This window comes from Chiloscyllium plagiosum, unplaced genomic scaffold (genome assembly GCF_037043375.1).
Source record: "Chiloscyllium plagiosum isolate Xiang-an unplaced genomic scaffold, Cpla_swu_hap1 HiC_scaffold_51, whole genome shotgun sequence".
In the NCBI taxonomy this organism is placed as follows: domain Eukaryota; kingdom Metazoa; phylum Chordata; class Chondrichthyes; order Orectolobiformes; family Hemiscylliidae; genus Chiloscyllium; species Chiloscyllium plagiosum.
This window is the reverse complement of record NW_028270189.1, coordinates 23,860,916-23,878,146: the sequence shown is the minus strand read 5'-3', so window position 1 is coordinate 23,878,146 and position 17,231 is coordinate 23,860,916. Positions and strand designations below refer to the sequence as shown.

The 17,231-nt window shown below is 44.2% G+C and overlaps 1 non-coding gene across 1 annotated transcript; it reads left to right on the top strand.

Moving 5' to 3' along the window:
- The first annotated feature begins 11,713 nt into the window (after positions 1–11,713).
- trnas-uga (transfer RNA serine (anticodon UGA)) lies at positions 11,714–11,795 on the top strand. The gene has a single exon. It is a non-coding gene; the product is annotated as a tRNA-Ser (tRNA).
- Positions 11,796–17,231: the final 5,436 nt, after the last annotated feature.

Genomic DNA, 17,231 nt, shown 5'->3' with positions numbered 1-17,231 from the left:
CGCCACTGATGATGTTACCTAGCCAGGTAGTGAAACGTCTGGATAACAAAAGTACAGCTCAGCGAGCAAACCTACACCCTAAACCTCAACCGGAGTTATAAAACTTCACAAACCTTGGGACTACTAAGCTTCTCAGGGGTGCTCCATCTCGGAATTATTTCAGTTAGGAAAGCTTTGGTTACGGCACTGGCATTCTGTTTTGCCGTGGGGAACGCTTGCAGCCATTTGGAAAACATATCAACTATTACCAGACAATACCTTTTTCCTTCTCAGGGTGTTAGTTTGGTAAAATCCAGTTGTAAATGTTCAAATTGTTTTTGGGGTTTCAGAAGTGCTACATGACTCATCTGTATTCCCCTCCCCACATTATTGTGGCACAGATAACACATCGTTCACAATATTTCTGGAAGTAATGAGTAAATCCCTCAGTGTACCACTGTGCTGAAATGCTGTCATATCTCCCCACTTTTGACACATGTTCCTTACCGTGTGTCAGTTTGGCAGAGATTGGAAATAGTGATCGTGGTAGAAAAGGTTTAACATTGGGGCCACACCATACCCCTTACCTCAAACTGCATTCTGCTTTTTCCCACTCAAACGTGTCTTCAAGCCTGGACTTCGACTGTGACTCCCGGACGTCTGTTGTTTCGGTAAGGATTTTCGTCATTCCCATGTCAAACTGATCATTTACCGGCTACTGGGCTGCCGTCCTTGCCGCTGAGTCTGCCCTTGCATTTCCTTGAGAAACGGAATCGTTATTTTTCTTGTGGGCTTCATATTTACACACAGCGATTGATTTAGGCAATACGGCTGCTTCCAAGAGGTCAGAAATCTGATCACGGTGTGTGATGGGCTTTTCGGTGAAGGTCAAGAAGTTCCTGTATTTCCACAGGGTTCCAACATCATGTGCAACTCCGAATCCGTATCTGCTATCGGTTAAATATTGGCTGTGTTTCCCTTAGCCAATTTACGTGCCTCAGTCAGGGCAATCAGCTCCGCTGCTTGCGCTGACAGTTGAGAAGCGAGTGATCCCGCTTTGAATACCTCATGGGTAGTTACTACAGCATGTCCAATAAAATTATGGCCTATCTCCTTGCTCCTAAATGCTGACCCATCCACAAAAAAAACAGCCATATTTAGATTCTGAAGTGGTGAATTCTGCAAGTCTTGTCTAGGCAGCACATTTAATTAATTACAGCGATACAATCATGTGGGTCTCCTTCTCCAGTGAGAGGATTAGCAGCATTAAGGTCGTTACATCGTTTTATTGCAATGTTAGGCTTCTCCAATAACACAGTATTGTATCTGAGTCAACGTGCTGCCGACGTATGTGCTGTCTTTTGCTCGGAAAGCAGTAAGGATACTGCATGTGCGATCAGTTTGGTTAAGTCGCCATAGCCGATTATATCCATGGACACTGCAACAGCCTTTTCAGCTGCAACCACAGCTCGCAGGCATTTACGCAATCCTGCCGTTACGAAGTCCAGCTTAGCCGAAAAATAAGCTGCCAGCCTGAATTTTCCCCCATGATCCTGCAACAACACAGATGCCATGCAGCCATGTTTCTCATCTACCGTTTGACAGAAGGCTTGTTTGGATTCGGAATCCCCAGTGCAGGTGGACTTTGAAACATCTTTTTCAATTCAACTCGGCCGCTGGGATCCATTGCAACGGACCTGGGTTCTGCTACCCTTTTCCATGGGTCATGTCACTTCAGGGCGCCTCAAGATTTGTGTAACGTGGGATAAACGTTCTTCAGTAGGAGCATATGCCCAAAAAGAATAGCAATTGTTTCTTCATGTGAGTCCTTGGAATTTGCTGAATTACGTGCACACTGTCTTGACCAATGGCCTTCCCTTGTTCAGATATTAAGTGACTGAAGAACTTCACCTGTTATTACATAAATCGAAGTTTTGCGAGACTGGCTTTATGCCCTTCCCTCGTGCAATGCAAAAGAATCCTTCTCACATTGTTTCTCTGTCGGTGCTACTATTAAGCAATCGTCTACAGATTGCAGAAGCGCAGAACCAGGGATTAAAACAAGAGTCTCCAGACTCCTGCATAGAGACTCATTATATATGGTGGGTGACTCACAGTAGCATTGACAAAGTCATAGAATTTCCCTTTGAATGAAAAAGCGAACCAGAATTGACTATATGGATCCACCCTTACACTAAAGAATGCATTTGCTAAATGCACAGCAGGGAACCATTTACTATCCGGTCTAAATTGAACTAATACAGTATAGGGTTTGGGAACATTTGATGCGCGCGGGACAACACTGTTATTGACTGCCTATAGGTCTTGAACAAACCTCCATTCCTCCGATTCACTTGGAATTTTTGCCTTTTTGATCAGAAAAATTGGAGTTCTCACCGGTGAGTTTACATAGGGGATTATCTCTCTAGCCTTTGGGAAGGATTGAAAGACTGGAGTAACTACGTTCATGGGTTTTAACTGGTATTGTGCCCTGCAAGGACGATACTCCGACTTCGTGGTTACTCGTATTGGTTCACAACCTCGTATAAGCCCCAAAGCATGTTTTCCTTTTACGCATAATTCAGTAGGGACCGTTATTAATCTTGAGTCTGAGAATTTATCTTAGGGAACCGCCAGGCCAGCCTTCTCGGCTCTTCAGGGGTAGCGGGGGTTACCTCGAATGTTCTATTGCCTGAGTTGGTCAAATTAATTTCTGCCTATATGTCCGCACATCTGCATTAAACCACATACCCACATCGTCCCAGAACACCCAACATTTCGTTCTTTATGCCTTTAGTACCCATGGCTCCAAATCCTGCCAGCAGTCACTGGACACCTTGGCCAGTGACACACGAGGAGCGTAGCCTTCCACATCAAAAATATAGAGTTTACTTGCTGTCACAGGTACTTGACATAAGTTCACACTGACTGCACATCTGCCATCCCTTCAATAAAATTCGCACAATAACAACTGACCTGGTTTAACCAATCTCCTGAACCAATACTTCTCTTATGGTTCCTCAGGGCCATCGTGGTGTATGTGTGCCGTGCAGTGCAGCATGTTCCCGCAAAAAAATCGGTGTTAATAGGATTAACATGCTTACCTGCTTCTAGGGCGAGTGAATTGCTCAATCAACTCATTGCACTCTGGCTTAATCGCCACTCATAGACATACACCAGGGGTTGTGGGTTGTATTTTGCAGTTTACACTTGTGAATCATCCCTTTGAATTACCTGCAAACCCGTCGGAGTACTGAGCAAATACAACCCCAGTCTCACTATGAGATCCCGAGCCGTCAAATGTAAAGGACAGAATTCCACTAACAAAATTGAGAATTAGAATGTATGCACATTACTGATTTCACACAATATGGGTGCGGTAAAACTCTCTCATTTCACGACGCCTGATGCCTCCATTGAGTTCAGGAACATTCCACTCATCTTTATTGGCGTCAAATCTCTGAACTGTCTTGATTTGAGGAGTGAATGTGCTGGCCATGTATCTACCAAAAAGGTAACTGGTATACCTTCCACATATAACATAGAGGTAGGCATCGACATATACACATCATTGTTATATTGAACATATTGTCCACACTTCGCAATCTCAATGTTCAATATAGAATTGGGACACATCTCAGTGCCCGTTAGGTTAGTAGAAGTGATTAGCATAAGGGATTATTCGTTGCCAAGTATAAAGGAAAGAGGTTTACCTGTACCTTGTGGCCTGCCCACCTCAACCTCAGTCGTCCCCTGTCAGTCACCATGCTGTCCAGCCTCCAGGACCGATTGAGGCTGTCTGTGCGGGCACTGTCTCGACCAGTGGTCCATTGCTCCACAAACAAAGCACCAGCCAGATCTATCTCTGCAAGCGCACTTCCGCGATCCCTTCCTCTTTTGCGAACTCCACCTGTTCCTCTCTCTTTTCCCGCAGTTCCTCCCTCCAACGGCTGAACGAACATTTGCATCATAATAAGCTGAGGTTGATGTGATTGCTGTTCCATCTTTAATTTCCGGTTATGGTTCTCTTGAGCCAGCAATTTTTCAGCATGTATTACGTATTGTTCTATCTAATTCAGCTTTCCCGTGTCCCAGGTAATGCACGGATATTGTTACCTATTTTGTTGTTTCGTACTTCATTCCATTGATGAAACTGCTACTCAGGTGTGCCTCATACGGTGTGATCTCTGCCGTCGTTAAGTCCTTGGGAGGTATCAGTCCACAATGGACGTTATCGACTTTCGTGAGGTGCTTAAGGTACTGGGACATTGTCTCGACTTCTTTAGGGATTCTTTTCAATTGATTGTGGGCACGATATGCTATTGATGATTCAGCAGAACCTGAGGCGGCGACCGTTGACTTGGAATCTTCGCGAAGTGAATCTCGTAGGGGGGCTGTAGCTCTTCGAGGGCACCCATTAAGGTCAGGATCTGATCCAGTCTTAAGACACTGTACAGCTTCATTAGGTTGTTTTCCTTGTGTGTGTGCATGTGCGCTGGTGTTTGTACCTGTACTTGATCTATCTTTTATTCGAGATTTTCTTTCCCTGAAATCAGGCTCTGCCTTCAACATGTTATAATCTCTCCAATTCACAGATTCTATTTTACCCTTCGGTTTCTCCTCTCTCTCTCTCCTCCAACGGTGACCTCAACATTTGCAACTGCATGTTACTAAAACTTCCTTCCTCCAGAAAAACAAATTCCTTGATTTACATTTTAACTGCTTTACAGAAACTGGGCCATAATTATTTAGCATATATTGTATTTTTTCTTGACCATTCGAGTTGTCTGTCGACCCTCTTTTTGTTCGCCCTTGCTGGAGCCGATTTTCATGGATATTGGAAAAGTGTTCATCTCTCTCTGTCTGTCTCTCTGTCTGTATCTCTCTCTCTCTCTCTCTCTCTCTCTCTCTCTCTCTCTCAATGCCATAATCTTCTCTTTGCCAATATAACTTACTTTTACCTCCGGAGGTCCCCTCTCATTGGGCGCGACCGCCTCCTTGCCTTGGGTTTCACAAACCAAGAACCCATGTAACCGGTACAGCTTTGGCGACTCCAACGCTGCCCATGGTGGCTCCAAGTCTCAAACCACCGTTAATCTTGCTGTCTCTCAAACTCTCGAGAGACGGCAATCCTTTCCCTTGAGTTTTACTCGAATACCGCGCGAGTTCACTGGCACTTCTTCCTGGTTCATTTATTCTCTTCGAACGAGTCTCTATGTCGGAATACTTTAGCTACAACTCCTAGCCCGACCCTATTCGATTTGGAACGCGACTCTGGGGCGATCCACTTATTCCCAGTCCTCTCACGCAAAGGGGCTAATTCAGCGCTCGAGATGAAGTGAAAGACCTTCAAGGCAGTGGTGCGTACACCTGCTGGGAATCTTCAAAATCTTACCCAGTCGCAGGGTCCCAGGCGAGCCCCCTAGTTTACTGCCATGGAATTTCATCGACTCGACGCAAATGCTACCAAGGGCAAAGAAAAAGTTTATTTTTGAAATTTGCAGAGTTGACCCGACACACTTGCAAGACGCCTCATAAAATGGACGCCTGACGGTTTTCACATATTCCCTTTATACTATATATCGCCTTGTCTTCTCACACCTCAAGCTAGGAACCTGGATCAGTCGAGTTCCTTTCCACACATGGAGTTGCTTTTTCTAATTCATTGACTGCTGATATAATAGATTATTGGCCTTGAGAGTCAGCTGTAAAATAGGGTGAACTTAACATTTTTTCTGACTTTTTACAAAGTTAGGTCTATACTTCTTTGTTTCAACCATGCTTTCACAGATTTCACAATAAATGATCATTTTCCATTATGTGGGATCAGGCTGATAGTGACTCAATAAGTGTGATGGAGTGAGGATGATAGTGACACAATGAGGGTGAGGTGTCAGCGTGGTAGTGACGCAGACTGTGTGAGTGGATCAGGACGATAGTTGCGCAGTGAGGGGGGTCAGAGTGATAGTGGTTCAGTAAGTCTGAGGGATCAGACTGATAGTGACACAGTAAGTGTGAGGTTGTCACGGTGATAGTGAAGCACTTCGTGTGTGGGGTCAGTAATACAGTGACGCAGTAAGAGTGAATTGTCAGGCTGATAGTGACGCAGTAATTGCAAGGAGATCAGGCTGATAGTGATGCAGTAAGTGTTACTGTGTCAGGCTGATTCCAACGCATAAAGTGGGAGGGGACAGGATGATAGTGACGCGGTAAGTGTGATGGGGTCAGGCAGAGACTGACGCAGTGAATGTGAGACAGTCAGGGTGATAGTGAGGGAGTAAGTGTGTGCGTTCAGGCTGGAAGTGACACAGTAAGTTGAGAGCGTCAGGCTGATAGTGGCCAATAAAAGTGAGGTGTTAGTGGAATAGTGTCGCAGTCAGTGTGAGGTGTCAGGCTGTTAGGGATGTGGTAAGTGTGAGGGGTCAGTCTGATAGTGAAGCAGTAGGTGTGAGGGGGTCAGGCTGATAGAGACGCAGCTTTTGTGGTGGGCCAGGCTGATAGTGTCACAGTATGTGTGAGGGGTCAGGCTGATAGTGATGCAGTATGTGTCCGTGAGTCAGAGTGATCCTAACGCAGGAAGTGAGAGGGGACAGGGTGTTAGTGAAGCAGTGAGTGTGAGGGGGTCAGCGTGATGGTGACGGAGTAAGTGTGAGTGTTTAGGCTAATATTGATGCAGTAAGTTGAGGGCGTCAGGCTAATACTGGCCAGTAAGTGTTAAGCGACAGGGTGATAGTGATGCAGGAAATGTGAGGAGTCAGACTGATAGACACGGTGAAATTGTGAGTGGTCAGGCTGATAGTGATGCGGGAAGTGTCCGAGTGTCAGGCTAATAGTGACGCAGTAAGTGTGTTGGGAGCAGAGTGATAGGAACGCAATAAGTGTGAGCGGCTCTGGATGATAGTGACAGGTCAGTATGAGGGGGAGCATGGTAGTGATCCAGTGAGTGTGAGGTGTTAGGATGACAGTGAAGCAGACTGTGTGAATGTGTCATTGTGATGGTGACATGGCAAGTGTGATGGGGTCAGGGTGACAGTGATGCAGATGCTTTCAGGGGGTCAGGTTGTCGTGATGCAGTAATTGTGAGAGGTCAGGGTGATAGTGACGCAGTGAGTGTACGATGTCAGTTTGATAGTGAGGCATAACATTTGAGGGGTCAGGCTTATAGTGATGCAGTATGGGCAAGGGGTCTGGGTGACAGTGATGTAGATGCATTCACACGGCCAGGTTGTAGTAAAGCTGTAAGTGTGAGTGTCTCAGGCTGATAGTGATGAAGTAAATGCGAGGGGCTAAGGCAGATAGGGATGTAGGACGTGTGCAGGGGTAGTGCTAGAAGTGACGCAGTAAATGTGAGTGTTGAAGCTGATAGTGACGCATTAAGTTTGAGGGGATCATGCTGATCTTGACGCAGTAAGTGTGACGTTGTCAAGATGATAGTTACGCTGTAAGTGTATGGGAGCACAATGATCTTGACGCAGTAAGAGTGGGGAGTCAGGGTGATCGTGACGCAGTAAGCATGAGTGGGTAAGTCTGATAGTGAGGCATGATATGCGAGGGAGTCAGCCAGGTAGTGGCACAGTATGTGTGAGATGGTGAGGCTGATATTGATGCAGTTAGTGTGTTGGGGTCAAAGTGATAGTGACGCAATAGGTGTAAGCGGTTCAGGATGATAGTGACACAGTGGGTGTGAGATACCAGTGTGATAGTGACGCAGTAAGTGTAAGGAATCAGGATGACAGTGACACTAAGTGTAAGGCCCTCAGTGTGATAGTGCCCCAGCAAGTGTGGGGTGTCAGGGTGTAAATGACGTCGTAAGCGAAAGAGGAGCATTGCGATAGTGAAGCAGTAAGTGTGAGGGGGTCAGGCTGATAGTGACACAGTCAATGTGACGGGGCATTGTTTTAGAGACAAGATAAGTGTGAGGCGTCAGTCTGATACTGACACAATAAATGTGATAGAGTCAGGCTAATAGTGACACAGTAAGTGTGAGTTGTCAGACTGATAGTGACACAATAAGTGTAAGGATTCAGGGTGAGAGTAACATGGGAAGTGTGAGGGCTTGACTGAAAGTGACGCAATAAGTGTGTGGCGGTTAGGCTGATGGTGATGCATTAAAATAAGGCCGGCAAGGTGAAAATGGCAAATACTGTGTGAGTGGGTCAGGGTGATAGTGATGTACTAAATGTGAGGAGGTCATGGTGAGAGTGACGCAGTAAATGAGAGAGGATCAGAGTGAGAGTGACGCAGTAAGTCTGATGGGTCAGACTGATATTGACACAGTAAGTATGAAGGGGTCAAGCTGATAGTGACACAGTCAGTGTGACGGGAGAGTTTTAGTTACACAGTAAGTGCGTGGCATCAGACTGAAACTGATACAAAAAGTGTGAGTGGGTCAGGGTGATAGTGACGCAGTACGTCTGAGGGGTCAGACTGATAGTGACGCAGTCAGTGTGATGGGGCAGAGTTTTAGTAACACGGTAAGTGTGAGCCGTCAGTCTGATACTGACACAAAAAGTGTGATGGAGTCAGGCTGATAGTGACGCACTAGGTTTTAGGAATGAGGGTGATATTAATATAGGAAGTGCGAGGGCGTCACTGACGCAATATGTGTGTGGCTGTCAGGCTGATGGTGATGCAGTAAAAATGAGGATGTCAAGGTGAAACTGGTGCAGTAAGTATGAGGATGGCAGATGGACAGTGATGCAGTAAGTGTGAGGGGTTCACGCTGATATTGAGGCATGCAAGTGTGAGGGGCCAGTTTGATAGTGACGCTGTGTGCCGGCGGGTCCGGCTGATAACGACGCAGAAAATGTGAGTGTCTCAGTGTGACAGTGACTCATTACGTGTGAGAGAGTCAGGGTGATAATGACAGAGAAAGTGTGAGGGGGTCAGGTTGATAGTGATGCTGTAATTGTGAGCTTGGTCAGCGTGATAGTGAGGAGCTCAGGCTGATAGCGACACAGCAATTGTGAGGGGGTCAGGGTAGTAGTGACCCAAAACGTGTGAGCGGGTCAGGCTAATAGTGATGCAGTACGTGTGAGGTGTCAGGCCGATAGTGACGCAGTAAAGGTGAGAGTGTTGGTGTGCTAGTGACGCAGTAAGTGTGAGCCGCTCAGGATGATAGTGACGCAATAAGTGTGAGGTTTCAGGTAGACACCCATGTGGTAAGTGTGACGTGTTCAGGGTGACAGTGACGCAGATACTTTGAGGGTGTCAGATTGAGAGTGACACTGGAAATGTGAGGGGACAGGTTGATAGTGACACAGTAAGTGTAAGGGGTCAGGCTGATAATGATATACTAATTGTGATGGAGTCAGGATAATAGTGGTGCAGTGAGTATGCGTTGTCAGGGTGATAGTGACACACACGGTGTGAGTGGGATAGAGTTATAGTGATGCAGCAAGTATGAGGAGGTCAGAGTGATAGTGTGCAGGTTCTGGCTGAAGGTGACGCAAGAAGAGTGAAAGGTTCAGGGTGATCTGGACGCACTAGGTTTGGGGGTCAAGGTGATAGTGATGCTGTAAGTATGAGTGGGTCAGTCTGAGAGTGACACAGTACATTTGAAGGGATCAGGCTGGTAGTGATGCAGTAAGCGTGACTGGGTTAGGCTGATATTGATGCGCGAAGTGAGAGAGTGTCAAGGTGTGAGCAGGTTAGATAGAGAGTGACGCCGTTAGTGAGTGGGGATTGGCTGATAGGGATGCAGTAGGTGCGCATGTGTCAGGGAGTGAGTGATGCAGGAAGTATGAGGGTGTCAGAGGGACAGTGAGGGACACTTTAAGTATGAGGGGATCAGAGTGGTTGTGACGCAAAAGTTCTGAGGGGATCAGAGAGATACCAACGCAGTAAGCATGAGGGGGTCAGTTTGTTAGTGACGCTGTCAGTGTGAGTGCCTCAGCCTAATAATGATGAAATAAATTTGAGAGAGTCATGCTGATTGTCAAGTGATAAGTGTGAGTGAGTCAGGCTGATAGTGACGCTGTAAGTGTGAATGTTGACGTTCATAGTGAAGCAGTAGGTGTGAGGTGACCAGTGTGATTGTGGCGCAGTAAATGTGAGAGGATCAAGGAGATAGTGACATAGTAAGTTTGAGGAGGCAGTGTTGTAGTGACACGGTAAATGTGAGGCGTCAGTCTGATACTTACGTAATAAGTGTGATGGAGTCAGGCTGATAGTAACATAGGAAGTGTAAGGGCATGACTGATAGTGACAAAGTAAGTGTTTGGCAATCAGGCTAATAGTGACGCAGTCAAACTGAGGGTCTCGAAGTGAAAGTGGCGCAGTAAATGTGAGGGCGCCAGATGGATAGTGATGCAGTAAGTTTGAGGGGTTCACGCTGATATTAAGGTGGTAAGTGTGAGGTCAGTTCTATAGTGATGCAGTAAGTGTCGGCGGGTCAGGCTGATAGTAATGCATTCAAAGACCAAATATCCAAGGCTCACTGTAGTGCTGAACAGCGAGACTTCTCAAGGCGAAGACAAAAATCAATAGTTCTCATCCTGGTCATAAATCACAATGCTTCATTTTAAAATTGTCCTCTCCTGCTTCTAGATTTACCAATGAGGGAACAAAATTTAATTGCACCACCCTCTTTATCTCTTCAAATATTTTGCAACTCTCAATGAGATTAACATACATTGGAAATAATGCTTCGTTCTCGTACCCTGAAATCCTTCTGCAGCTTTCACAACAGACTTCTACAACTGCTACTAGACTTCAATGACTTATTAAAAACATCTCCAAGATGTATTTCTAAAACTCTGGACATCAGACTTTCGACTTCAAACCTTTGACAAATAATCTCCACACATTTCCCTCTTCACAAGTATGATAAAGTCAAATCGTTGCTATTTATTAGATCTGAGGGACATAGATAGGTTGACTCGTCAAGGTGTTTTCCGGCTGGTGAGGAAGTCAAAATTTAGAAAACATCGGTTTAAAATTAGTGGGTAAGGATTTAAATGGATTTCAGACGTGTCCAGAATGAGCTGCCAGAGAAATTGGTGGAGACTGGTACAACTGTAACATTGAATGGCATCTGGATGGATATATGGGTAACAAGGTTTAGAAGGATGTGAGCCAAATGTTGGCAAATGGGACCTATTAATTTAGGATATCTGTCCACCATGGTCATGTTGGAAAGAAGGGCCACTTTCAGTGTTGTATTGTTCAACGACTTGATGACTCTAGAACGACCGCAAAAACTTTGAAAAATAATTCCATCAAGAAGATTTCAAGTTCCAAATCTTCGGTTAATCTTCCTCTCTTGTGCTCACAAGTTCATTGCCTGATGTCAGAACTTACGGATTAGTTGCTGAATCCATTCCTGTAAATTGCTTCTGCATTCTTTCTAATTCCGATTTTTTTTACGAATGTAGCTAGTGTTTATGGACTTAGCATCAATTTTTCTAATACCATATTTCGATGAATATTAAAACACAACAGCATAGCTAATTTGGCACCAGATGATGAGCAATTGAGTCAAATTCGATCGGACGCAGTGAGACAATGATCCTCTCTTCGTGTGGTGTGCATCCGTGACTCTATAATTCGACGAAGAATCATTCCCACAACCTCAGCTGTGTCAGAATCTAGTTTGCGGTGAAAGCCTGTCAATCTTTTAAGGGTTCGTCTGGGTCTCTGCAAAGGATTTGGCGAAATCTTTGGGTCTTGACAATTTGTTCTTCCAACAAATGAATTCAGTTGTTTTACTATGAAAATTGGCAATCTTGTTACAGCTGTGATGGCCGAGAGGTTAAGGCGTTGGATTTGAAAACCAATGGGGTCTCTCTGCGCAGGCTCGAATCCTGTTCACAGCGTAGATACCTTTAAAAGTCCTGAATTCCTTGGCAGGATTTGGATTTCGTAGAGCTTGAGCTTTGCATTCAATCGAAAGTAAATTGTCAACTGTAAAGAATCCGAAGTAATTTCAAGACTGACTCAGTCATCTAATTGAGTACTTTATATGTCGAGACACAAAAAGCCACCAACTTCCAATACGAATCAGTTTCAACGCGTTTGTCGAACTATCGTGAAGTTTGGATGTTCGAGGCGGGGGGTGTGGAATTAAGCAAAACAAGAAGCAATGCAATACACTTACCTGCAGGTGATTTTTTTTTTAGGATCAGTTGAAAGTCAAGCTGAGAAAGTTCAACCTAATTTACAGCTGACTCTCAAGGCCAATAATCTATTATATCAGCAGTCAATGAATTAGAAAAAGCAACTCCATGTGTGGAAAGGAACTCGACTGATCCAGGTTCCTGGCTTGAGGTGTGATAAGGCAAGGCGATATCAGCGGAGTAGAATTTTCTGGAAATATTAGAAATGGAATGTTAACGGTCTTCTGCTGTCCACATTCATAAGAAACTGTGCATTAAGAACTGAAATTGAAAATTTACGATGAAAATCAGACTTAGCCCTCTGCTTGTGGTGTAGCATTGTTCAGAACAATAGGTTGTTGTTGAGGCAAACATTGACCAAAATAATCGATGGGGATCTTATCCACGGCCTTCGTTGGAGCAGTTGGTGTGGAGAGCTCAGCTTGAAGAACCAAATGCCAATTATTCATCTTAGCTGTCTGAATTGCTTAGTTAAGCATTCTCCCTGTTTAATGAAAAAACCTTTGCTTTCAGAGCTGGATGTTTTCATGTCAGCATGTTCCGATATGAGAAGACACTCCATGGAGTAGATGTGACTTAAATTTTGACTCTAATGTCAGAGATGTTGACACATTTCTGCACCAAAACAGCACTACCATTGGTATCAAATCAAACTGAACAAAGGACTAATCACTTATACATTTCCTGTCTGCAGACTCTGCCAATGGACCGTTCAGGCCCAATGTAGGAATAGGGCGTGGTGACATCTGTTCGCAAGTGGATCAATTCATTCTTGCTCACAATCCATAAACCGTAATTCATTTTGAACTTCTTAGCCATCAGCATGATATGTGGTACATAATGCACAGGTTCGCTTCTGGAAAGAAAGACCGAAATCTTATTCAATGCAGACGCAAATTCAAGTTGTCCCTGGTCGACCAGAAGACAGATATCGCGAAACAAAGTGAATACAGAAAACAATCAATGTTTTCTGGGAGTCAAAAAGATGTACTGGAAGAACGGAAACATATATTTGGAACTAAAGTCACATACCACTTTCACAGACTAAATGTTCTTGTACCGTTATCTTAATTTGACCTTCCTGTCCACAATTGCTGCAAACATTATCTTAACAACTCAGAACTTTATGTTCTTTGATATTCCTTTCTTCATGTTTCTCTTGATTTTAAAACTAAAACCGAGCAACAGTAATGCACCCTATTTCACTTGCAAAGATCAGAAGAAGATCAATTTATAAGAGAACAGAAATAAAGCTGCGTCTGTCTTTCGAGAGAAAACACTGTTACCATTTCGACTCCAAAAAGTCTTGTTCAGAAGTCTGCGCAATGAACTCGAAATAGTAGACCGAAAATTAAAAAAGAAGCCAAAATGCCGCGAATACACCACCCGCAAGTGCCTCAAGTCCTTCTCGAATATGCCGGATTACTCCCATCAACATCAGTGGAGAACGGAACAAAGCTCATTCTGCAGTTGTCAACCTGTTATGACGTAGTTTGTAAAGTCAGAAATATGATGAGGTAAAAATCGGGATGAAAGCGGGATATAGGAAGTCTGAAAAAAGCAAGTGCGTGCTTTGCTTTGAAGAAGGTTGGCAGTGATGAAAATGGAAATTTACTACAGTGAAGGGAGCTTAATTAATACTCAGCATCGTTGCAACACACAGGGACGCAATTCTTTTTGCTAGGTTTCTGTTCTGCCATTTTATAATCACGACTGCTGTCGGGTTTGGTTTCCATTCCAGGCTTAGGTGACAGCCTGATGGAAGTTTGCACATTCACCCAATTTCTGTGTGGTTGCTCTGGTTTGCTGCCACATTCTCAACATTTGCAGGTTACTTGGAATCGCCATTGAACGCACACGGTTACAGAGACAGTGATGTCTCTGTAATAGGAGTGTCTGGATAGGACGTACTTCAGAGGATTTTTGTGAACTTAAATAGACAGAGTGGGGTTAGTCTGCTGTTTTCTGGGTGAGCTACATGGACAGAGAGGGGTCAGGGTCTTCTTCTCTGAGGGAGATACGTTGACAGAGTTGGGTTAGTTGCTCTTACCTGTGTCAGTCATGCAGATACAGTAGGGTCAGTCTGCCCTTCCCTGGGCGAATTTCTTTCACAGAGTGGTGACAGTCTGCTCTTCCCTGTCTGAGTGAAATAGAAAGAGCGGGGTCAGTATTCTCTTCCCTCGATAATTTATGTTGACAGTCTGGCTTCCGTCTGCTCTTCCCTGGCGAGTTACATTGGTAGAGTGGGGTTAGTGTTCATTCATTGGGTGAGTGCCAGAGACAGAATGGGATCAGTCTGCTCTTCCCTGAGGGAATTACATTTATAGAGTGGGGTCAGACTGCTCTTCAGAGAATGACTTATATTGACAGTGTGGGATCAGTCTGCTGAGTTACACTGAGAGTGTTGGGTCAGTCTGCCCTTCCCTGGATGAGTAACACTGACTGAGTGGCGTCAGTTTGCTCTTCCCTCAGTGAGTTACATTGACAGAGTGGCGTCAGGAGTGGCGTCTTTGAGGAGTTGACGAAAGTAACTCGTCCCCTACATCTTTGGGATAATTAGGGATGGACAGTGAATCTTATCTCATTGAAAGACAACTGTGTCCCAGAAATGCATTTCTAATACTTGCATGTTCTAATAATTGAGGAGAGATGCAGGGTAGAATAATTAAAGTCAAATGCACTGATGCCGAGGAGACATGACATAAGATGTGAGTGTGGAGCTGATGGTACAAGGCTCAGTGCTATTGGTTCAGCATTTATTTCTCACTGTTCGCAATGACTCACACACCACTGCTGTCAATTCACAACAATGAGCCTGTTCATCTTGGTTTGAAAAATCCCTGCGTGTGTATTAACGTGGTTAATGGGACGCGAGAGGAGATGAGCACATCCTGTTTATTCTGTCGGTTTAAAATATGAAAATATCTGTTGGATGCCAATGCAAGAGGATGCTGTCTTTTTCTGTGCCTTTTCAGTGGGGCATGCTCAGCATTGAAATGTCTGTTTTTGCACAAGCAGAATTTGATTGCCATTCATACTGAGCAACGCTAATACAGAAAACGCGTTTTCGAATTCCTGTGATCAAGTGGTTCAGACATTGCACATATGGACGACAAATCTGCCTTTTAACTTGGCTCCGTGGCTTTGCTGGTGAAAGCACCTCCCATCACACTGGTGCCTGCTCATTGTATTGAAAGCTTGTTATTTATCACAAGTATTGTGTTGCTGATCGAGAAACTCAGTGTCCTGTTTGAATTGCTATATATTCTGATTTCGAGTTCTGGCTTCATTTTCCTGGTTTAAATCCAGTAGTGTATGTTGCTCTTTTTAACTACTATTTTAACCTGGAGATTCTTCCCGCAGTTCCACAAGCACTTCTGCTTCTCATCCTCTTATTCTCATTCCTTCATTCCCAGTTTTGTGGAATAAGTGGTGAGGCAGGAGACACTGCAGCATTCCCGGGGAATGTTGTTGTAATGGCACTGACACCACGACATGATCACCCTCAGTCTCTGCTGTCACCATTCATTGGTTGTACACCAACAGTAAATGAATCCTTGTTCTTCTTCAGCTATCATGTAATTACTTTCTTTTTCTGTTGGATAAGGAATTCAACTTTAACATCGAAAGCGTCTTTAGATTTTGAGGAAGAAATGTCTCCTTGCCTCAGGTCTCAGTGACAGGCGCATTATCCAGAGAATGTGATACTACTTCGACCGACTTCAGCCAGGCGTCAGAAAGCCTCTCAGCAGTTCGAATCTCAAGCTGTCTCTGAATGTCAGGCATTTTCAAGAGCAGAAATGGGAAATGAGGGATATGGACAGCCAGAGAATCGAAGAATGTGAAAAAGGCCCAGGAGGATACAGAGACAAATATAGAAAAAAAAGACACATATTGAGACAGACACTGAAAGAAAAAATTCTCCATTCGGCGTGACTGCTAAATAACAGAAAGCAAAAGGAAATGTAGCCATTAAAACACAGCCTTCCACCAGTTCAGGAAAAGGAAAGTAGCATGACAGCTGATTAAGTCCTTTTAAGATTGTAAATTTGACGTTTGTAAGCTCAAGAGTGATTTTGATAAATATACTAATTCGACAGGTAAAATTATCATTTTCCCAACAGTATAATTTAGAAATCTATAACTAACTTGTTTCCTGTCCATCTAAAAAAAAATCTGCTTCTCTCCACAGATGTTGTCAGGTGTAGCGGGTTTCTCTATCAATTCTAGTTTTTAGTTCAGCTTTCTAAAACCTGCATCTTTTTGATTTTTGATAACCTAGCACAAAACCAAGCATTACCAGGTTCGGACCAGTGGTCAGAAATACTGGTACCACGATATACTTGCACAATAAAACGTTCATTCCCTGTCCGAAAATAGAACTAATGCCATGGCAGTTCTAGTTCCAAATCCTACCTATGAGATTACACTGAATGAAGACAGACGCTCTTGCACTTATTCTCAATGAAATGGCTTTTCCCTTTCATTTCTGATCAGTTTCACTGCAGATTGTTTTCTACTCGTCTTCACGTTTTGCAGAATGGAAAATCCCATTTGGCCCATGGTGCAGTCTGGTTTAAAGACATTCATCTACTCTATTCCCAGTTTCCAGCTTTGGTCCATAACCTTATGTGTTCTGATGTTTCCAGTGCAAATGGCAGTGAGGTTCTCACTTTGATCTTAGATGACACAACAATGGGATTGAAGTTTGACATAGCCACATTGTGTTATTACCCACGTCGTGTCTTCAACAGAAAGAGACACACAAGAGTGGCAGAGTTCTCAGGATTTGACCAGCTCCTTGGGCTTCACTTCAGCTGTCCGTTCCAACATGCAAGTTCAACCGCCAAAAGGCAGCTTTTGGTTAAACCAAAGCCAGTTCTACCGACAATGAGAGACGTTGATCTGAGCTAGAATTTGAAGTGGACGAAAGAAACTGTAAATTCAACAAAACCAAACCCTTCCTTTCCTGACAAACAACAGGAAGAGACTAGCACGCTGCATCCTCGTGATTTTAAATGCGAACCGACAATTCCCTAACTCGACGTCAGGCATGTTACCAATTCCGTCACTGATCCAAAGAACAGGTTTGGCTGTGACAGTTTGTCTATAGGGAATGTAAACGTCCACATCAGG